We start from the raw sequence: 22727 nt of genomic DNA, 5'->3' as shown, positions 1-22727 counted from the left end.
CAGAGGAAAAGTCTCTTCTCGTTTTTTTTTTTTTTTTGAAGACATGACCACAGTTTAAGATGTGTTAAAGTCATAGTTTGTTAAGGCGGACATTCATGTTCCGTCTACACCATTTGTGGCTAAATTTAGTGGCCAGAGAACAAAGATAGCGACTTTAAAAGCTTAAGTCATGCACTGGACTTGAATGCCAAAAATGACATTTCCTCCAATAGCATACCGTTTATTTTTAGTTTTTGCTTTGTTTTCTCAGACAATGTGTCACTGCTGTAGCCATGGTTGGCCTGGAACTTGCTATGTAGATCTGAATGGTCTTGAAGTTGCTGTGATTCTACTGCTTCTGCCTTTCAAGTGCTGGCATTGCAAAGGTGCGCTACATACCTTATTTGTTTGTTTGTTTGTTTGTTTGTTTGTTTATTGCTTTTATGTGTTATAAACTTTGGAAAAAGTCATGTAAGATTTGGAACGGTTTGAGCAATTATCGATGCTGTTTTCTGCCTCCCAGTACTGCCAATTCAGCCTTTGAGTTGATTCTTTTGCCTTGCAGCCGACCCAGGTTGTATCATGAAGTTTAGACCCAGATGGGCACTTCATAAATGTGTATGTTGTCAATAACCTACTTTTTGTTTTCCCTTTCTGTCTTTTTAAAACTTTAATTACTATTTGGGCTTTGAATTATGGCTGGCTTTCTTCTTAGATACAAAATGGCTGACTGTTGCATTTGGGATATTTAACTTCCTTGTTCATCCAGAAGGTATATAGAAAAAAAAAATCTCTCTTTCAAACCATGGGGTGCTAAGCTCTTTCTTTTCGTCTAATTAAGCCACATAGGATTGACTGAGACTAATTTAGATTCAGCCTCTGGAAGTGTGGAGGGTCTGGGTATCTGAAAACAGTAGGGGTTCCTTTAGAAGGGAGAGGGAGCAAATAGATGCTGAGGAGGCTCAGAACTAGGGTCTCCATCTGGAAATGGTAAGACTTGCTGAGACTTGTGAGGAGTACAGATAACGTGTGGAACATTACCAACTTGTTCAATGTAGCAAATAAAAACAGGTTACCCAGTTAGACGTGAATTTCAGATAAATAGCAACTCACTTGTCAGTATCTGTATCCTTTTCTACAAATACTACAAATTTGTTTAGTTTGCCCAAAAGAGTGTTTCATAAAATTCTTTTCGGACAGGGATTAAAAGGTTTACTCATTCTTCTAGCCTTGTTCTGAATGTATTAGGGTACAATATATATATTAAACATTACCTTTTGTTCATTTAACACTCAAATTTATGGAGGCAGCCTGTATTTTCTCTGTCAGACCCAAATATCTGTAGAATTCTTAGCACAAAGTAGGCATTTACAGGGAACTACTGTTGCTCTTTTTACACAAGAAAAGACCTCAGGTAAATGACAGCATGGTATTTCTTAAAAACACTTACAATGTCTAGCTTTCTTACAAAAAAGGAATCAACAGAACTGGATGTAGCTCCAATAAACCAGTGCTGAACACCAGATCAAGCAAACATCCTTCAGTGAAAGGACAAGTTTGTCCATGGTATGTACGACCCACTGGAAAACATCTAAAACAGCTACTTAAAAGGACACTGAACTTACATCTGTGAGCATTCTATTACTGTTGTTTTGAACCTTCTTCTCATTCTATTCAGATAAACCATCCTTCATTTGATTCCAAGGCAGTGGTGCTGAAATTTCTAGTACAGAGACACTGACAGGGGGTGATAATGCAGTGATTGTCCCAGGAATTCTGGCTCCATGTGGGTGAAGCATGAGGTCACAGCACTGTTGGAGACAGGAGCCTCTGCAAAGCCTGACTCCATTTTTCCTCACTGTGAATTCACTGCTCCTACCTGAAAATTTTTCTAATATGCTTCCTGAGAAAGTAGGTGCCTTCAATTGCTTATGAAATATTTGTCCTGTTAAGAAAAAGAACATCTTACTGGCTTGGCATCAAGTGCACAAACCCATAACATAGCTACTTGTCATTACCAGATTCAAGAGAAGAGTAGATTTAATGCAAGATATATGTTTCCTATTACAAAAGGCTATTTCTGATTTGGTGGCATCTTTGACCTCATACACTACCTATTTTCTGTCCCTTTCTAAAAGCCAGAAAGCCTTTATTCTTTCTCCTTTTTTTTAAAGTGGAAATCATCATGCAGTTTTTCATAGATTTGTCTGCAGCATTTTTCATAAAGATTAAAAAAAAAACAGCACTGGAAGTATAGTTCTATCCCATCACCTATTCATCCTCATTGAAAACCTGATCCATGGTGGGTATTACGGTCTTTATATTTCTTCTGATCAGGCGATGACTTCATTGCTTTTATACCAGCCAGGGAATCCTGTGAGGCAGAGCATCGAATGGGAGTAGAGTTGTGGATTGCTGCAGCAGCCTCGGTTTGCATGCTTCCAGCTGCTGTGTAAGGAATCCTCAGGCTGCCAGTTTTTTGCCTTTAAATCACCCCAGGGGGTTGCAGGCTGCTAGATGAACGTGCTTGTGAATGTGTTTGCGCGCGAGTGCACGCACAGCTGCAACAGTTAGGCAGCAGCAAAGGACTTTGATATGGTTTTTTAAAAACCGATCGAGTTGAGCCATCCTTCGTCCTTTATTCTTAAGCAGCGCCCGGGCTCCCTCCGGGAATGTGTTCTCTCGGCCCTCCACCCACTCTGCACATGGGTCTCAAGAAAGGGAGGCCAGGATAGCTGCGCTGCAGGCAGGATTCCCCTTTTTTTTAGTACCGCAGTGACAGGTGGATTCCCAGGCCTCCTCCCTTCCATCCCCGCTCCCCCGCATCTACCCCTCTTTCAGTCACGATCTCCCCCCCCTCTACTCCTTCCTCTTCTCCCCCTCCCCACGTAGGCTCGCACTCGAGCCCCGCCCCTCCCAGCCTTGCAGACCAGGTTGCTAGGGCTTGGCGGGGCAACCAAACCTGGTGCTCCAGGAGAAGCATCGTGAACGCGCAAGCGCGTTCGCGAAGCAGAAAGCTAAGCACAAGAAACTCGAGTTCTGGGATTCTCAGGCTTCCAGAACGAGCGGCGTGGGCTGGGCGCGCGAGCCCAAACTCGAGCACGAGCGTTTTATCGTCATTGGCGCCTATGAGAAGTAGGCGGGGCTAAGGCGGGACCTAGCGGGCTGAGAGGAGATTGCTGATTGGTTCGAATGCGCAGACCGGGGGCGGAGCAAACAGCAAATTAGGGTGCGCGAGGCTTCCAGCGAGAGGGCGGGGTCAGAGCTTTCGCTTACTTGTCCCTGCCGCTAGGGTAGGTAAAGCGGTGACGGCGGCAGCGAGGGAGAGTGGAGGCTTCCCCGCTAGAGGTGGGGCACTCGGCAGGGTGAGTAGTTGCTCTGCCGGTCAGGCCGTATCACATTGGCCGTGTGTCCACTAGCTTGTCCCTAGAGGGGGAACCCAGTCGGTCCACTCAGAAGGGTGACAGGAGGGGTGGCAGTGCCGGCCCTTTACAACAGGGCGACGCGGCGAGGGCGTCCCATGCTGGAGTCTCCCTTGGCGACCCGCAGCGCTACTCTCGAGGGGCTTCCCGGAAGGGCTGGGGCTGGGATTTTGGGTGCCGGGAGACAGAGTGGGCTTATGTTAGCCGGACAGTAGGTCGAGGCATCACTCCGCGGGGCTCCCCTCTGCTGCAGGTCTGCGGTGTCCCCACCCTGCCGCCCTCGTGGCCAGGGCTCTCTGGGGCTTGCTGCGAGGGAAGCCCTTTTCCGCTAACGCCTAGGAGGGCCCTGAACCCTCCCGCCCAAGTTCCCAGAGAACCTGGAACCAGGCAAGGGTTGTGAGTCGAAGCCCTGGTCCTTCTGACCTTGGCTGCCCGGGAGGGTGGGCGAGCGTCCCCCTCTGCAGCCAAGCAGATTTCTGACACCATCCACGGGACAACTTTCAGGCGTTGTTATTAAGTTCACGGCTGGCATGCTGGCAGAGAAGCAGAAATTGACCCCTTCTCAGACCTTCCTACCCTTTGGACCTACATAGAAATTGAATCCTGGGGTTTGGAACCATCTGCCAGAACGAACAGGTCCTTCTCACATTGACACTTTTTTTTCCCCCGTGCCCACGTTGGGATAAAAAATAACCTGGGCATATTTCAGTGTAAAAGCAGATCTTTCTTGGTTTTTTTTTTTTTTTCCGCTTCACTTGAGTGGTATGGCACAGATGCTTGAATAAGAAAAGCCCGACCTTAGTATTTCTAAAGACAGGCTAGAAAGATGCTGTGATATTTAAATAGTTGCAGATTAGTATTCTGTTAACACAATTTATTTTTAATTGGCTGAAATTTAAGCTGATTTTAGAAAGTATTGGCACAGAATAATTTCCGCGCATCTGATTTAGGCTTGTTTGAACATAATGGTTATGTAGGCAGTATAAAAGATTACACAAATTAATTTGTCTGAGAGCTTTTGACTAAAAACAGGAGGCATACATATGTATAGAATATAGGATTAGGGTTTTAGGTAACATCTGCTGGAATACTTGCAGTTTGTTTCTTTCTTGCTGTAGGGTTACAAAAACAGAAAAACAAAACAAAACAAAACAAAACAAAACAAAAAAACCCATTTTTACCCAGACACTTTTTATTTAGAAACTGCATAACATTTAGATGTAGATTCATTTTTCGTTCCATTAAGTGTTTTAAATTTTTTTTCTTAAAATGTGAAGAGGCTGTGTTTCCTTATCCCTGTATATCTGGTGTTGAAAGGGGGAGTATGATCTTACACTGAACAACCCAACTAGGATTCATGAATAATAAAAATGTAAAAGGCCTCCATCTTTCCGAGAACATGGTATTTAAGGACCCAGCAAGCCTTTTCATTTCTTTATTAAAGTACTATTTTAGGTTGGAGCATTTTTGGTGTTGACGCTGGAAAAGGAGTAAGGAAGCCTGCAGCAGTATTACCAGTTTGACACCACCAGTGGGTGTTTCTGTTGACAAATGCTGAGAGGAGACCATTTGGGAAAGAAATCTTTTGGGGGGGGGATGGGATGGAGTGGGGTAAGGAGGATAGGTAAGGGGAGAATGAGCCAGAAGAGAGAAGCTGTAGAACTTAACGCTGCCAACACTGTGTGCTGGCCATCGCAAGTACAGGGGAACCTAATTAGGGAGAAAAATACCATTTGGCTGCATTAAAGAATAGAACTCCAAAATAGGCATACTAAATAAAGTTAGCCATTCCAAGAGTGTTTAATAATCCGCCATTTCTGAGTACTTGGGAAGAGGGCTCCTCTGTTGGAAAGGGCATCAAATCCTTTTGAATTGGCTTGCCTCTTAAACATAATCAGTGCAGTGGTTCATTTCTTAGGTAGAAAAAGAAACACTTTGCTGTCCTTATTGTGTTGATTTAGCATAGCTCATAAGATATATATATATTTTAGGAAAATTATTCGGAATAAAACTCCTTCCCCAGGGAGCATTACTTTTGTCACTGCTCAGTGTTATTTTAATGATTTAGGTAAAGCCTCCCCCCCTTTAAGGTTTTGATTTTGTTATTGTTTATACAAGGGTCCTCACTAAGTCTATTTAAATCAGTTATTTAAATCAGATATATCTACAGTGCTTCCTGTTTTTTTTTTAAGGAAAGACTTCTATTGAGAGAAACGGCAGAGATATCAGACATAAATGAGTAATAGAAGATTAACTAATTGTGAATAAAATGTATTCTGTTTCAGATATTCCACATTTGAGAAGAACCAGACTTTACATGGCATTTTCTGTTTTGAAGGTACAGTGTTTTTACACTACAAACCTTCAACACAGAGGTGGAGAAATTCCTTTAAGTATGCATTTTCCCCCAACCTGTTTCTCCACGATGGCTAAGAATCCATGAGGCATTCTTAGCTACAGTTGCATTGTTGAAAATGACAGCAGGTCCTTTTGCAGAAAGTTAGCATTTCAGTATGATTTGCATTTCACTTTACTTTGTAATAGAAGACCGAGCTATATCTGGGAAATAAGCTCGTAGGACATTTGTAAAGAAGTGGAACAGGGGAATGTTTTCTCACATGTTAAAAATCTGACCCTTTTTCTTCTTCTGTTTTGACAGTTTTGGTGGTTATCTCCTTTATTTTAATAGGATTTTAATGTTTGGCTGTTGGAAGGTATGCTAATATAGAATTTTATTTTTGGCATTTAGTGTGAGAGAACGACACTCTAGTATAACAGGTTGATGTCAAATAACATGAGTCGCTTAAAATGAACAAAGCAATCCACTTGCATAGATCCGAAATAGGACAGAGATCTTTTATATAATTCCTAATGTTAGTACAAAACCAGCAAGATTTCAAGTACTTAGTTGTTTTCTGATTAGAAAGGACTGTTCACTTAGAATCATATAATTTTAGATCTTAAGGTTTTATTTTTGGCAACGTCAAATCCCTTGGCAGAGGAGAAGCTAAAATGTCAAAGGTTGTTTAACATCTGATAGTCATGTCAGTTGGACCACATATTTCAATCTAGGGAACAATGCAGTCAAGACATTTTTTTTTAGAGCTAGAGCTGCAGCTCAGGCAGAGTACATGGCCCTGAATTGGATCTCTAGCACCAGAGGTGAGTGGGACAGTAGTCTGCATTTAAGCTCTTTGTATTGCTTTCAATCTTTTTTGTTTTGTTTTGTTTTTATTTTTTCAGGCAAGGTTTCTCTGTGTAGCCTTTACTACCCTGGAACTCTCCCTGCCTCTGCCTCCCAAGTGCTAGGGGTACACCACCACCACCCAGCCTTGCTTTCTATCTTAAAGTTGAATTTTTTTTGATAATTAACAATTTTAGTGTTTGGATTTTTTATTTTTGTGGCTTTGTTGTTTTTAGATAGGATCTCTCTCTCTCTTTTTTAATTCCAGGCAGGCTTGGAACTAAGTCACCTTCCCAGGTGCTGGGATTACTGGGATTATTGGGAATACTGGTATAAGATACTATGCTTGATCCAGATGTAATGTTTTGATATTTTTTCTTTTCTATGAGGCAGTGCATGCATTAGTGAATTATTTAAAGATCGGGACTCATTTCTCATTTGCGTTTATATATTTCTTCATATGGAGATAGGAATTTGGGAGGCAAGTCTGTCAGTGGATATGAAAACTGAGACTGAGAACTTTCTACCTAAAGAAATATTTAACATTTAAACATTGCACATTTGTAAATTGACAGAAAGCTATTTATTGGTTTAAAAGGACCAGGCTCTTAGAAATTTTGAATTAAACCTTTTTACTTAAAAACATTTGTGGTTTTTTGGGGGGGGTAGTTTTTTTATCAGTGTCAATTTTTGAGTATTGTCTCTCTTTTGTATAGTCTGCTTTATAATTTTCATAATGCTACATCTATTGACTCTTACAGAATACCAGCTACTGTGGCAAATTATTTATTCACATGGATGCATGTGTGCTCATAGCCTTTTCTCCAAGGTAGATGTTTTCCTTATTTCCCATATACATGTCAGACAGACTCAGAAATAATTTGCACATATTAGCTAGCTAGTCAGCAGAAGAGGCAACATTGCCTTACAAACCGGTCTGACTTGAAATTGTGCTTTTCCAAGCCATGTTTTCTGCCTCTCTTGGAGAGTATAGTTTCTAAAGCCTGTTTTGAATTTATTCTGTACCTTGTGCCTGGAGAGCCTGGGAGGTATAAACTTGCTTCCTGGATTTGATGGGCCTCACTGGCAAGGCTGTCTGGCCTTCTGTGATATGGAGAACTGGACTAGATCCATCAAGACTGCTAGTCAGGAAAACCAGAAGAATAGGCTTTTGCAAGTACAGGTTCATTGGTGTGAGTCTTTCATAAATGAAGGTTGTACATATTATGTATATGCAAAATGAGATAAGTGTTTCAATCATGTATGTCCAAAATGAGATAATTGTTTCTGGTTAAACACTTGGTGCTACATGTTTCTGCATATTCATTATAGCTTTTCACTGCTTGATTAAATTTACCATACTAATAAAGGCTATGCAGATACCCTTTGAATTCAATTTTGCCTCTGTATGTGTGTGTGTGTGTGTGTGTGTGTGTGTGTGTGTGTGTTGCTAGGGATAGAATCCAGAGTATTGGATATTCCAGGCAAGTATTCTGCTATTAGCTACATTCCTTGACCAGATCAGAAAGATGTTGTGCATAGAAGGAGCCTTGGGACTATTTCTTGTCTTCTCTACAAAGTACTGCTTTCCAATATATAGCTTATTTATATATTTATATGTTTGTTTGTTTGTTTGTTTGTTTTTCGAGACAGGGTTTCTCTGTGTAACCTTGGCTGTCCTGGACTCACTTTGTAGACCAGGCTGGCATCGAACTCACAGTGATCCACCTGCCTCTGCCTCCCGAGTGCTGGGATTAAAGGCGTGTGCCGCGCCAATATATACTTTAACACGTTTATTTTTAAAAGGCAGTCTCAATGTGTAGACCTGGCTGGCCTTGAGCTCAAAAGACATCAACCTGCTTCTGCCTCTTTAAGAGTCCTGAAATTAGATGTGTGCCCCACCCCAAGCAAATTTGTCTCTTATAAAAGTATACTAATCAACATTCTTTAATAAATTTATGTAGGCTTATAGCCACTATTATCAATTTTCAGAATATTTCCATCATTCTCAAAAAATTTTCCTCTTGAAACATAGTTTTTGAAATCCTATTTATCTGCTTCAAGGAGGCCTCTTAGTAATCAAATACCAGTAACATTTTTTGGTTTTTGTTTTGTTTTGTTTTGTTTTTTAGATTGGGTTTCTCTGTATTGTCTTGGCTATTCTGGACTTACTTTGCAGACCAAGCTGGCCTTGAATTCACAGAGATCCTCCTGCCTCTCCCTCCCCTGGCACCAATAACATCTTAAAAGCTGTCTTTAAAATATAACTTACACATATAATTTTTGACTTTCAATTTTTAAATATTTATTACATCTTTATTTATTTGGTGTGTGTGCGCGCGTGTGTGCATGTGTGTGTTTCTGTCTATATGTGAGAGTATAAACATGCCTGTGCAGGTCAGAGGACAACTTTCAGGAATCAGTTCTCTCCTTCCACTATGTGTACCTCTAGAATTAAACTCATTAGGCTTAGTGTCAAATACCTTTACCTACTGAGCCACCTTTCGGGCCTGTTTCAAGTTTTGACCTAAGCATGATACTAAGTAGAAAACCCAGAGCCTCAAACAAGCTAGGCAGCTGAAGCACATTCCCAGTCCTGATTTCTTCTTTTTGTAAAGCTGGCAAATAAAATAACATCAGTCTTAGGGATATATTAGAGATGCATAGAAAAGAAATTGAGGGAAAAGTCATGCAGTTATTGTATAAGGAAAAATCACTTTCAGATATAAGACTATGGACAGAATAATTGGTTTTCTTGGTATGGAGCCAGTGACATTGTGCTGTTTACGATTTGATCTCTTATTTGAGTTCTGATTGTCCTTGACAGGTCATCTCTGTTGTGTGAGCTATAGAGCAGTCTTCATTGTGTTCAGATACCCAAACCTTTTGTACTTTCTGTGTTGCTTCAGACTGGATTGTGGTGAGATTTAGTCATGACATTCCTACTTGTATCATTTTCTTCTTAGGTATCATTTATGTGGACTGGAGAGTAAACCCAGCTAGGGAATGTAGAATATGGTAAAATTGTATAACACTGCCTACTTGTGCCACGTTGTGGGATAATTGGTCTTTGCCTAGTGCGTTAATGATATAGGTGGGGACTGCTTATAGGATAGCTTACATGTCATCTTTTGGGCATACGTAATAAGGGGAAATGGTTTGGTTAGAAGTGTTTGGAAAGGTGTGTCTAACTTTTAGATAAATAATTCTTGTGGGAAAGTGACCCTTAAAATGCTATGCAGGTAAATCAGTAACTCTGTGTGGTGGGTTGTGTCTGGATTTGTAAACACAGATTAGACAAAAATAGTGCTGGTCTGATATTAATAGATTACTGCCAATTCAGTCATAACTGGGTTGAAATAGTGTTTCTAATGTTTAACAGCTATGAATATATCTCTTTCCTAATATCTAATAGTACCATGTGAAGTGATTTCTGGAAAAAATATATATGTTTATGTTTTGTTTGTGTAGGTGTGGGTTCTTGGGTGTACTCTATATATACAGTGGCTGCAGAATCCAGAAGAGGTCATCAGATTCCCTAGATCTGAAGTTGCAAGCACCTGTGAGTCGCCCAATGTGAGTGTTAGAAAAGAAACCTGGGTCCTCTGCAAGAGCAACAAGTATTCTTAACCGCTGAGTCATTTCTCCCACCCTGCAATAACTTTAGATAAATAGTGAGAAAACAGGTTTCTGAGAGCTAGTAAAACATGGATGAGTACATTTGTTTTAAAACATTATTCATTTTTAAAACTTATCTTTTACTTTTTAATTGTGTGTGTGTGTGTGTGTGTGTACATGTATGTCTGAGTGTGTATATGTATGTAAGCAATAGATGCCCAAAAAATCCAGAGAAATTGGATCTTCCAGATCTAGAATGTGGTTGCGGGGAATGAACCCATGTTCTGTGCAAGAGTGTACTTTCTCTTAACCACCAAGCCATCTCTCCAGCCCCCCCTCTCTCTTTATTTATACATACATAAATATTTATAACTATTCTGTGTGCTTGTGTGTATGCATGCATATATACATGGAATGTGTACAGGTCAAAATGCAGTTTCCATGGGTTGGGTGTTCATTCTACTGTGTGAGTTCCTGGTACTGAACCCAGGTTGTCTGTCAGGCTTGGTTGAAAACCTGGGCCATTTTAATTTTTATTTTCTATAAATTTATTTATTTAATCACTTAACAACTCAATCATAGCCCCCTACTTCCTCTCCTCTCAGTCCCACTCTCCTCTTCTCCTCAGAAAAGAGGACACCCCCATTATCAACCCACCCAGGCACATCAATCAAGTGAGGCCCAACAAAGCAGATTGGGTAGGGGAAAGTGATCCAGAAGCAGGCAGCAGAGTCCATGTCAGAGACTTCCCTGCTAAATTATTAGGAGACCCACATGTATACCAAGCTGCCCACCATATATATATGGTGCCTTGCTAGGAGGTCATGGCACATGCCTTTAATCCCAGCACTAAGGAGACAGAGGCAGGTGGATCTCTGAGTTCTGAGTTTGAGGCCATCCTGGTCTACAAAGTGAGTTCTAGGACAGCCAGAGCTACACAGAAGAACCCTGTCTTGAAAAACCAAACCAAAACAAAAGAGATTGCCCTTAAATTATTTTAGGCAAGTTGCAGTTACAGATCTTTGTATTATGCCTAAAGATTAGATTTTTGGCAAAGTGAGATTAAGTTATAATAAATCAGATCAAACATATAGGAAGATATGGCAAATAAAAAAAATGGTGATAAATGGGGTTGGGGAGATGAATAAGTTGGTAAAATGCTTGCCATGCAAGCTTGAAGATCTGAGATCAGTCCCTAGTAGTAATTTTTTTTTTTAAGATATCTTGATGCAGTGGTGCAGGCTTGTGATCCCAGCACACTGGGAAGTAGAGACAGTTGGATCTCTGCTAGCCTGGTCTACAAAGTGAGTCCAGGACACCTGAGGCTGCAGAGAAGCCTTGTCAGAGGAGGTGGGGGGGGGGGGAGAAAGAAAAGGAAAAAAAAGATGTCTTTTTTTTTGCCTCATAATGCTTTGGATTGTTTGTTTTTACTGTACACGGCTATTGGTTTCTGATTTTGTTCTTGCAGGTTGTGTGTGTGTGTGTGTGTGTGTGTGTGTGTGTGTGTGTGTGTATCTATGTGTTACCTGTGATTTTTCTTTGGCTCTTTTTCTGTTTATTTTGCCCTATTCTGGTTTTTATTTTATTATTATTTTTAGGTACCTGATTTACATTTTATTTTATTTTTTTGTCTTTTCAGACAGGGTTTCTCTGTGTATCCTTGGCTATCCTGGACTTGATTTGTAGACTAGACTGGCCTTGAACTCTGCCAGTCTGTTTGCCTCTGCCTCCCTGAGTGCTGGGATTATAGGCATGTATCACTGAGCCTGACTTAGATGCCTGTTTTCTAATGCTTGAGAGAAAAAAACGTGTAGAGTTGAGTGATGGAGAGTAGGGGAGGAGCTGCAGATGAGGAGACTATAATCAGAGTATATTGTGTAAAAAAAATCTATTTTCAATAAAAAGATAAAATTAATTTAATGCAGAGCTTGGTGTGGGGCAAGCACACACTGGTAACCCCAGTGGTCATGATGGGGTGGAGACAGGTCAATCCCAGATGTTTGTGGGCCAGCCAGTCTGGCTGAATCAGTGTCTCCAAATTCAATGAGAAACATTGTCACATTAAGAGCAGAATAGTTTAGGAAGTCACCAGATGTTGAGCTCTTGTTTCCAGACACATGTGAACACCTAAGTACACACATGTGCACACAAGAACATGCATGTATGCATACATACTTATCCCCCACAAAATGGTGATAAATGATAGCTGAAGAAACCTTGTTGGATTGGATTTGCCAAGTTCCCTGACATTTGGCCAATTGTAGAAACTAGTTTCCTGAGAAGTATTATCTTTCACGGATTGTCAGAGTTGGTTTAAATGAGACATACCCTAGCATTAATCCACACTCTACCCTAGCTTGTCAGGTACTTGTGAGACATATAGGCTTTAGTTGCTAGTAATTATTATTAATAGTATTACAATTAATTTTAAAATTCAAGTTGTAAAATACATACATGAAGAACATTTTCTCCTGAAGCAGAGTTGGAGTTTATTAAAAAGGATTTAAAAATATTTATTTTTATGTGTAGGGGTGTTTTGTTTATGTGTATGTCTGGATACATGCCAGAAGAGGATGTCAGATGCCCTGCGACTGGAGTTGTGATTGATTGTCAGGTGCCATGGGGGTGCTGTGATTTGCACCCAGGTCCTCTGGAAGAGGAGGATCCAGTGCTCTTAACTGCTGAGCTGTCTCTCCAGCCCCCGGATATAGTTTGAACAAAGATTGAAGTGTGGTTGTGGTGGTCATGGTGGTTGTAGCGGTTGTGATTGTGGTGGTGGATGGCAGGTGGCAAGTGTGAGGGGAGTGGTCAATAGGAAGGCACTCGTGAACAAATAAGCTATGCCTGAGTGAAGGCATAGGCTTCCCAAGGGAACATCACTGAAAAGGCTATTCCAAATTGATTGACATAAACAAAAGTTAATTTTGTGTAAAATGGAATTTCATCCTGTATCAGTTCTTTGTAGGACAATCTAGATTACATCCTGATATCTGCTTTTGCTTCATTTAGCAAATACTTAATGAGTAGCTACTGTGGCCCTGCCCTATAATTAAGAGTTTAGTTTTGAGATGGAGACAGAGGAGGAAGGAAGTCACCCATGGGAACAAATAACATGGTTAAGGTGGCTAACCTATTCTGAGGGTTAATAGGAAGGCCACTTTGAGATAACTTTTAGGTGAATTTTAAGGATAAGAAGGATTGCTTTGAGAAATGTGGTTTCCAAAACAGTAGGTACAAATGTCCTGTGGCAAAGTGAGAGACTTAGAGACTTTTGAAAAATAAGATCTTTGACTCTTAGCTTGATATAATGGTTAAATATATAGAAATATACATATATACATTTATATTATATATTTACATGTATATTTTATATATTTAAAAAATATATATGTATATAATGTTTAAATGGGCAAAACAAGAAAGGAGGCCTGGAGATAAAAAAACGTGCTGAGGAATGGCCAATGGAGGGCAAAAGGACACATATGACATGAGATCTGGAAGGAGACTGGGAAATGTAGAAAGAAAGTGAGAGGGAAGAGGGAAGATAGAGGGAGAAGAGAATATACTAAAACCAAAACATATTGCTTTGAAAATGCCATAAAATGAGGGGCTGGAGAGGTGGTTCTGTGGTTAAGAGTATATACTACTCAAGTTCAGTTCCCAGCACCCATGGCAGGTGGTTCACAAACAACACATAACTCTAGCTCCAGGACATCTGATCCCTTCTGGAATCCTGGGCACTCAAGTGCACATACTCTCTCTTCTAAGTAATTAAAAATAAGTTAAGATCATCTCAAAATAAAATGCCATAATGCTATCTAATGGCCTTGTATGCTACTGTTTTGTTTGATTTGTTTTATGTGTATGCTTGGTTTTGCCTGTATACATGTATGTGCACCACATTCGTGTCTGGTGCCAGCAGGGATCAGAAGAGAGTACAGATTGCCTGGGGCTGGAGTTAACAGATGGTTGTGAGCCACCATGTAAGTACTAGGAACGGAATCCAGGTCCTCTGCAAGATCAACAAGTGCCCTTAACTATGGAGTCATTTCTCCACACCCTTGTATGAGTGTCCAGGATTCCAGAAGAAAGAATTGGATCCTCTGGAGCTCCTTAGGAGCCACCTGATGTGGGGAACCATTGGAGATTTTTAAGCAGGGGTGTGATGTGAAATGCATGGCTGCAAAAAAAGCCAAGAATTAGAGCTCAGTGGAATCTTAACAGTTCCTCAAAAAGTTCATAATCTCTGCAAGGTAAAATATTCTTCTCATCTTGTTAAATTTTTTTTTCTGCAACTGCTTCCTTGATGGATTGTCATCTGTGGTACTCGTTGCTTGTTTTTGAAGAAGCTACCTTTACTTTTCTAAAGATTCCTTTTCTCCTCCACCATGCTGTTAACCTTATATAGGAATTTCATTTCTATTTATAGCTGAATTAAAATATTTTTTCTAACAGTTTCATTTTTCTCTTCCTTATTTAAAGTTAACACTGCTGCTGGCTCTCCCTCATACCATTTATCTGCTGAAGTTATTTAATGTCTTAATGAAACATTTTGTTAAATATCAACATTAAATTTGATTATTCTTTTGTCTTTCCAAATACAGCATCTTGGATCTGGTTTAATATTTTGCAACACGTATGTTGTTTCTTTCTTATTCTGTGATTTTTTTGGTGCACTTACAGTGTCTTGAAGTAATCTTGTTAATATTGTTTATGGGCACCCGACTTCAGGAAGAGTACCATTTCAAGTCTCGTTTCTTCATGACCTTGTCATTTATATTAAACTATTCTGCATCAGGCTTTTATTCTTCGTTACTTTCTCAGTGTATACCCATGTATAAGTGTATGATGTAAGCCAGAGGAGAATGTCTGGTATTCTGCTCTATCATTCTCCATGTTAACCTTGTATGGCTGGCCAGCGCCCCTGAGCCAATCCTTTTGTCTCTGAGCCCAGATCCCCAGCAGCAATGGAATTAGGTTCATGAAGAGTCACACCTGGCTTTTTTTTTTTTTTACACAAGCACTGGGGTATCTGAATTTAGGCTTTATGCTCTTAACTCTCTAGGCCATCCAGCCTGTGTTTTAGCCTTTTTGTGTTGAGATTAATTTATGTGTGCTTATGCTCTGCAGAGGGGCTATTTTGAATATCCAGATTTGTTGCATTCTCCTACAGTAAGCATCCTAACATATTTAGGAGATTTTTTTTTCCTATAAGACAAAAAGTCTCAAGTATCCTTGCTTTTAGCAGAGGATGCATTTGAATTATAGGTGTGTACTTCCATGCCAGACATTTAGTTTATTTTTAAATGATACCTTCAGCCATGCATGATTTTTGTTTGCATTGCTGACTGCGTGAGGTTCAGGTCTTCATTGATTTAGAATTGTTAGCTCCTACCTGTACTGAATGCTGCTATTTTCACTTTCTCCTTCTACATATACAAATAATAACCACAGTATCATCACATTATTCCAGGATTTCCTGTGTAACCTACCTTTTGATGTAGCCTTTAACTTAGCTTACTTTCAGCAGTGGTTCTTAGGGTTTTTTGAACTGTCCTATACCTGTTCAGTTTGCCTGCCTGCCCTGCTTCCTCCCTCCTTTCCTCCTTTCCTCTCTTCCTCCTTTGTTGGTGGCCCTTCCTTGCTCCCTTTCTTGGTGGTTGAGTTGAAGAGTTGGAATATGGTTTATGTCAGTATTTTTTTTCAGTTTTGTTCAGCCCAGGGCATGTACTTGAAAATAATTTTCTCTTTTCCAAATTAGGAACAGGAAAACAAAGTTTTTGTCCTACTGATTTCTCTAGTCTCCAGAGTCAATATCCTTGATTTAGAGGTGTGTTTTGAAGTCTCTCTGTCTCCATATATGCAGGGTTGGTAAAGGAACCTTATGCTAGGGTAACAGTTTGAGTATTTGAGTGTCATTGTTACTGTTCAGGCTACTGAGAGAACATTGACATCAATATAAGCAATGGTGACGTTCTGTAAGCCAGGAGGAGAGGCCAAGTGACTAAAGCATTGGGTTATAGTACATTCAAATGGAAAAGCATGGGACAGGTGGCCTAGGCAGACTTAAGACAAAAAAAGGGGGGGGACAAAGAGTGGTTTGAGTGGTTTGAGAGTGGGTGAAATGAACCTTAAGAGAAGCCCAGATATGTCAGGGTAAAGAAATGGACCTTAAGAGGGTATATTCAAGACAGAGATCTACAAATAGGCATGTAAACCCAGGAGAATTGCAAAAATAACAATGACAAAGATATGAATTCATGTTTGAACACCTCACATTGTCCCAGGACTTTGGTTTTCTTTTATTATAGCCCTTGAGAATGTATGAATATTAAAACTAGTAGTTGAAATAGTGGTGAGTCTTAGGATAATGGACAAGCCCATGGTACTTTTTTTGTTTTTGTTTTTATTTTTAAAGGTAGGTCTTTTCTATGTAGCCTTGGCAGCCCTGGACTTGCTTTGTAGACCAGGCTGGCCTCGAACTCAAAGCGATCTTCCTGTTTCTGACTTCCTGAGTGCTGGGATTAAAGGCAGGCTCCATCGTGCCCAGCTCCATGATATTTGTTTTGAGCTGTAAACTCTGTGATGGCATGGTATAGGCACAGCATGTGGCACATAGGAAATATGCAGTAGATATTTCTCCTTTGAAAGGTGCCCCTTTTCTGTCATCTCCTATCTCATGCCAGGACCTTCTTGTTTGTTGGCTTCTCCTCTATATTAGGTACCCATTTCGTGAATTTCCTTTTCTGCTTCCTCCTGTAGAAATACCTTTTCAGTCACCTGACTATGGACATAATTGTGTTATCCTTGGCCTCACATTGGTACGTGAATAGGTGCTGATGGCTTCCTCTGGGGTGATATAAACTCTTCCACCAGTGTTAATAGTACAGTTGATGAGAAAGCCAAAGCTGGTAATTGTAAAAATAACAAATGGAGTTTTTTCATTATTTATTATGCTAGTTAATGTAATTGCAGAGTCCTCGTTTATGATAATCTCTCTCTGACCCCATCTCTCTCTACCTCTGCCCTTTCTCCTCCCCCTTCCTCCTCCTTTACCATCAAGCAAAAGTGCCATTCTTGGCGCATGTTGCATATTTATCATGTGTCTTCACAAACCCCTAGGCTCCTACTTAGGTCTTTTAGGCTGGCAAACTAGTTTTTAAATGTGTTACCATACTGAGGTAAAATACTGTCACATAAAAATACTCTGGAAATGCAGTAACTTAACCAAAAAATTAATTTGCCATGATATAAATTAGTTAGAAGGCTTCTGCCAGTTTTGGGTTGTCCAGTAGTTTTAAGTATCCTTTCTACCTTCAAATTAATTTACAGACTCTACTTTACTGGAAAACGTGTACCCCAAGCCTCTCATACGGGCTTGTGACATCAGTTTGACAAGTAAGTTACACAATGGAGGCTTGGGCAAGGGTGCGAGCCTTGTATAGTGGCCATCATACTGAATTAATGACCTGTAAATCATGTTGCTAAAGGGGTTTTCTTTTTTAAAGATACAAATATTTACATTTGTGTGCATGCATGTGTGCATTGTGCGTGCAGGAGCCCATGGAGGGCAGCAGAGAGTGTCAGATTCCTTGGAACTGGAATTATAGACAATCGCGAACTATGATTTTGCTCCTGAAAACCCAACCCAGGTGTTTTGCAAGAGCAGTAAGTGCTCTTATAATCACCGAACCATGCCTCCAGCCCCAGGTTTTGAAGGAGTGGCAATTACAGGGCTTTGGGAATTTAGTCTTTAGTGTTACTAAGTAATGGTAGCAATAATGTAAGAGTATGTGTTTTATTACATTATTTTGTCATTTATCTTTCTTTTTTTATTTTAGATTATCTGGTATTCGTGTCTTATGATCATTTGGGGGATATTTTTCAGCCATTATTTCCTCAAGTACTTCTGTCCTGTTCTTTCTTCTTTCCATGAGCCTAGTTATATTATGTCACAGCCTTTGATACTGCTACACAGATCTTTCCTATTAAGCTTTCCCCCAGCATGGCATTCACCCACCTTCAAGTTCACTAATTTCTTTCCTTGGCTGGTTTGTGTCTGCTGTGAACCCGTTGAAGTAGACATCTCTCTTAGATGGTAGCATTGCACTGGTGGCAGTTTCATTTGATTGCTTTTTACAGTTTCCGTTTCTCTGCTGGAATTTCCCCATCTGATTTTTTTCATGTTGTTAATTTTTGGAGGTCAGAGCCCCCAACATACTGCTTAACTCTTTTGTGTTTTCTGAGCATTTGTTTCATTGTATTCTCTTATGCCTCGGGGTTTAATTTTCTTATAGTTGTTGCAAGCCTGACTTACTGTGTGCAGTGCTAGAGATGAAGGTGCATGACTTTTGTATTTTGCATGGGCATGTCTTTCTTCTAGGCCTTTAATGCTAGGATTTGAGTTAATCCGGTTAAGAGTTGGCCTGTTTCTTTTTCCCTATCATTGTGTTTTCCCTCAGAGTACCCCAGGCTTCAAATTCTCTTAGTGATACTTTGCTTTAGAGTGGGAGTTAGTATCTGTTCCATTCAAAATCTTGAGTCTCCCCTTTGAGTTTTGCTTTGGCAAGTTTTTTGTTTGTTTTGTTTTGTTTTTTTCCAGGCTCTTGTTTTTCTTTTGAAATTTGCTTTACTGTTCCTAGGGGTTCTATAGCTTGGTGGAGTGGTAGAATGTGGCCTCTGTTTTTCTGATTAAACCTTGGATTTAGGTCGAAGTCCCAGGTTCTTGCCCCTCTATGTGTTCTGTTGGCCTCTTTGTGGAATGCTGTCCCACTCTCAGATGTAGGATACAGCTTCCCCCCTGTAATCCCCCTTGCTGGGAGCTTCCAACCAGCTCTTAAAGACAGAAGTGGTTAGAAGTAACAACTCCCTTTCTTTCTCTGTTGGACATGGTCATGATCTGGGGGAGTGCCCTGCTCCTCTTGTACTACTGCTACTGTGCAGCCTGCATCACAATGGATACCCTCAGGGCTTTTTGCCTCAGTGCCTGTGGGGTATGGGCAGGGGTTGGTGGCTGGAGGCTCAAGATCCTGGAAGAGATTGGGCCTCCCCCAAATTCTGCAGCCCCCAGAAGATTCACACTACCCCCTCAGCAAGCCACTCAGGCTTTCCCCACTTTGCAACCTGTTTCAAACTCCTTTTTTTTTTGCTGTTCACTCGCAATCTACTCCAGGTAAGTACTGGATTGTCTCCTTTCCCCCTGCTTCTTTACTCTAGGAGCCAACTGTTTGCTGTAGGTTGAGCCAGATAAATGGTTATTCCTAAGAATCTAGCATATATATGTAGTTAAACCTGAATTTAATTATCATTCCTATTCTCCTAAATTTGACTGAGATTTTACAATGTTTATTCTTAACCCTGGTGGCCTCTTCCAGAATAATGTTTCTTATATGTTAATTTTGCTTCAATTAAACTACCTTAAGCCGATAAGCACAGTAAATACTTTGTGCACCAATATGTTCTTCAAATTTTTTTTTCTTAGCTGTTCTTCCTTCACCCTTTTTCTTCCTTGTTGGTCAAGTTTCCTTCTGTAAACATAAAAATACCGACCCTGCTTTAAGGAAAGGAGCCAAATATGAATAACCATGATCTGAGAACATGGATTCAAGTTACTCTGAATGACCTGTTCTGCTATGGGAAAGATGATGTGAACTTTTATAGTCATAGTAAAGAAGCTTATGAATGGATGTGCTTAGAAAATACATAGGTGTTTTATGTTAATTGATAGCCCAGGTAAGAGGGGAAATTGTAAGCCTTAGATGTATTTCTTACAGTATCAGCTTTAGTGTTGAAGGGACAACGCATGGTAAGCCTAGTGATATATTCCAAGAGTGTTATTTAAAAGTCAAGAAGTTTTAGGTCACAAACAGGCTATTAAAAAGGAACAAGTAGTAACCCAAAATAATTTGGTTCTTGACCTGAACGATCCCACCTCTTCACAATCCTAGAGTTGTACTCAGCCAAGGTCAAGCTATCTGCAAGCTCTCTAATGCACATGTGGCTCCCTAAGAGAACACCACATTATATCTAAATATTCTTAAGTAGTTAGTTCTTTCAGTAACTGTCCATCAGTAGTAAGTCTGTTCTGAATGTTTCTGAAACCTCCCCAACTTCATATTTTCTCTTGAATGATTGCTGAGTGGGGCATAGAATTTCAGGTTGACAGTAGTTTTCTCCCTGTACATTGATAATGTGAGTCTCTTGTGCTTTGACAAGTTTCGTTAATAAGAAGTCTCTAGTTGATTCACTTGTAATTTCCTAGTAGGCAAATCATTACTTTTTCTCTTGGGCCTCTTTTGAAGACATTTTTGTTTTGTTTTGGTTTGGTTTGGTTTGGTTTGGTTTTGGTTGGCAGTTTCTCTGCACTATCTTTAGCCATGGATTTGTTTTTATTTATCTTGCACTTATTTGGTGTATTCCATCAGTCTGAGGACTCCTGATATTCTCAGTTGTGTTTCTGATCTTTAAAAATATTGCTTCTCAGTGGGGACTGACTCTGACATGAACTCTGGTGCCCCCTATTTGACCACGTCCCCAGTGGCACTCAGGGGAAGGATAGCAGGCTACCAAGAAGAGACTTTGTATCCTATGATCATATACAGGGGGAGGAGGTCCCCCTCAGTCACAGTCATAGGGGAGGGGAATAGGGTGGAAGTGGGAGGGAGGGAAGATTTGGAGGATAGAAAGGATAGGATAACAATTGAGATGTAATATGAATGAATGAATGAATAAATAAATAAATTTAAAAAAGAAAAAATATTGCTTCTCTTCCATTTTCCCTTTTTGAAGTTATTATTTAGAAATCAGACTTAATTATTCCCCCCCCCCCCAGTGTCTAGTGTATTTGGGTACACATTTATGTGTGTACATGGGATGTGTGTGGAAGGCCAGAAGACAATGTTGGATATTATTGGATATTATTTCATCATTAACTGTTTACATTGACTTTTAAAACAAATTTTATTTATTTTTATTTTAGGTATATGGTGTGTGTGTGTGTGTATGTGTGTGTGTATGTGTGTGTATGTGTGTGTGTGTGTGTGTGTGTGTATGTGTGTGTATGCAAGTGCATGCCATCCTATACATATGTGGAGGAGGTCAGAGTACAACTTTATGGAGTTGGTTCTTTCCATTTACCTTTATGTGTGTTCTGGGATGTTGAACTCAAGTTGTTAGGCTTTGTGACAAGTATTTTTACCCTTTTAGCTTCCCTCCCTCCCTGACACTCCCTAGGACAGATCACCCACTGGCATGGAGCTTGGCTGGGATAGCCAGCATGTCTTAAAAGGATCCACCTATTTCAGGACACACCACACCCATACTTTTTAAACTTGGGTTCTGGGGATTGAACTCAGTTCCTTATACTTAGGAGGCAAGTGCTTTCCCAACTGAGCTATCACTGCAGCCCAAACAGTCTTTACTATTTTAATTTTACTATTTCTGGTGACTTCTTGGCATCTTTTTAAAAAGGAAGTAAAAGTTTATTTAATATACTATGAGGGACAGTGGGATATGTGATAACAAGAGTACTGCCTATAGCAAATTTCTTGTCATCTATCTTACAACTCACCAATTTTTTTGAACACTTAAAAATATAGTTATATTTTTAGTCTCCTTTAGATTATTTTCCTAAGGAGTTCTTGAAGAAGGAAGTCTCTCATTTATAGTCCCCTTTTCCCTTCAAGCCTTTTGCTTGCTTATGTATGTGGTTTCTGATATTTGGTAACTTAGACGTATCTGCTTATGCCTAGGTTGTGAAGTGTGGTTAGTTTTCTTAACTGTTCTTAATATTTTTTGAGATATTGCTCTTGGCATGTATTTTTAGCTATTTTAATGGAGTTCTTATATCCCTATCTCCCTTCACCCCAATCCCTTCCAACACTCCAACACCAGGTAGGAGAGGAAGGTTAGTAGGGAGAAGGGGCCTATGTCTCAGCTACTTTCTACTGGTTAGAGTCGTTGGAGTTCTTGGAGGCAAGTCCAGTCTTCATTTCAGGTTATCCAGCAGTCCAGCAAACCAACACTATCAAATGCAGCCCCAGGATGAACCAGCAGCAGTAGTGAGCATCAGCAGGGAGAACAGCAGCCATCACAGTCACTCTTGGGGTCTTGGCATTAATTCCCTCTCAAGAGTCCCCAGAATTAAACTAACACCACTGCTGGAGCACAAGATCATCATAGGTAATGAGTGTGAACAAACTGTAGCAGCCCCATATTCCACACCTGGGATTAAAACAAAAACATGCTCACATAACATAACTGAGTTTTTAAAGACACCAAAACTTCTACTACATTGCTCAGAAGAGGGAGTACAAATTCTGTATCTGAAGACCATCTTGCAGCCTTTTGATTATTGTTGGGATTCGTTAATTTTAGTCAGTGAGAAGTGTAAGTTAGATTTTCAGGAGAAAGAGGCTCTTTTCTTTTTCATGTCCTAGTGCTTTGGTCACTTTTTCTTGCCACAGTCTTGGACTGACATGTGGAGCTTTTCTTTTTCACTGAAAAGTATCTGTGTACTTACTAGT

General features: G+C 40.2%; 1 protein-coding gene across 5 annotated transcripts in view; it reads left to right on the top strand.

Moving 5' to 3' along the window:
* The first annotated feature begins 3249 nt into the window (after positions 1-3249).
* The window catches only part of CDKL5 (cyclin dependent kinase like 5), a 180944-nt gene continuing 161466 nt past the window's right edge, over positions 3250-22727 (top strand). For 3 of the 5 annotated variants that reach the window (XM_084790458.1, XM_084790453.1, XM_084790456.1), the window contains exon 1: positions 3250-3344. The gene's annotated coding sequence lies outside the window, so the exon portion shown is untranslated. Of the gene's footprint in view, positions 3345-5686; positions 5740-10056; positions 10162-22727 lie in introns of all 5 variants that reach the window. The other 2 variants (XM_084790454.1, XM_084790455.1) reach the window with 2 other exon arrangements.

This window comes from Acomys minous (assembly GCF_964271855.1).
Source record: "Acomys minous genome assembly, chromosome: 7".
In the NCBI taxonomy this organism is placed as follows: Eukaryota; Metazoa; Chordata; class Mammalia; order Rodentia; family Muridae; genus Acomys; species Acomys minous.
The sequence above is the reverse complement of the archived record's forward strand: the minus strand, read 5'-3'. Positions and strand labels throughout refer to the sequence as shown.